Below are 981 nucleotides of genomic sequence, written 5' to 3'. Positions count from 1 at the left end.
ATTGGCCGCGAGCAAGGTAAATGTCCCACCTGCTGTGCTATCTCTCCAGCCCCACACTGTATGTTTTATAGATTCATTTATTTTATTCACTCGGTTAAAATTAGAATTTTATTAATTTCATCTTATTTTCAAAATCGCACTTTTCTGAATCATTTTGAGTCATTATTATCGCAAGCTTTTAATATCTAAAGAACTACATAGTGATTAAAATTCAGATTCTCACTCAGGCAGTCTAGGTGTTGTCTGATATTTTGTCGGTCTGGCAATGGTTCAACTTCTAACTAGTCATATTTTAAATTTTGTTCTTATTTCTTTAATGTGAAAAAAATAATCTTTTTCAGATTTTTTTTAAGATTTTGGTCCACCACCCGTGGCTTTTATCTTCTTTCAGTGCTTTCGTGGATTTCTGTTTTCTTTTAGTCTCCCCAGCCCCGCACTCCCCATTGGTCAACAACTTTATTGAAAATGGTAGACATCAACATCTTCACTCCCTCTGATGTGAAAGAGGTATCTTTGGTCTCAGGCTGGGGACTCAGGTGTGTCCTGAATTTGAAAGTGTGGGCTGAGATGAGAGGGAGTGAGCGGTGTTCTGGCCAAAATATAACATATCTCGGCCTGAGGTTGACCTCTTCACGATGCAGAGTGAATAGTGAACTGAGACCACACTGGTTCTCACAGATGACCCGGGTTAAAGTCGCAGGTAATTTTCAACCAAAATCAGAGACGGTTTGTTTTTTAAATGTTTTTTTTCTCTCTGATTGAGAAAAAAATTATTTTAGGATTAAGGATGAGATGGGAAGTATATGAATGTACTGGATATATCTAAGTACAATTTCCATTTGCCTTCTTGACAATAATAATAAGGAAAATAATGCATTTATTTTTATGGGATTGCATTTTGGTAATGTAACTACCATGTGGCAGTATCATTTTTTACTTCCATTCGAGCTACTCCATACCCACTACGATAATGTTAAAATT

General features: G+C 36.3%; 1 pseudogene; it reads right to left on the bottom strand.

Moving 5' to 3' along the window:
- Positions 1 to 603: 603 nt before the first annotated feature.
- Positions 604 to 716, bottom strand: LOC130038277 (uncharacterized; annotated as a pseudogene).
- Positions 717 to 981: the final 265 nt, after the last annotated feature.

The sequence above is a fragment of the Sorex fumeus genome, unplaced genomic scaffold (genome assembly GCF_029834395.1).
Source record: "Sorex fumeus unplaced genomic scaffold, SorFum_2.1 ptg000073l, whole genome shotgun sequence".
Lineage (NCBI taxonomy): Eukaryota > Metazoa > Chordata > Mammalia > Eulipotyphla > Soricidae > Sorex > Sorex fumeus.
Note: the sequence above shows the minus strand (reverse complement) of the source record. Positions and strands in the feature narration are given on the sequence as shown.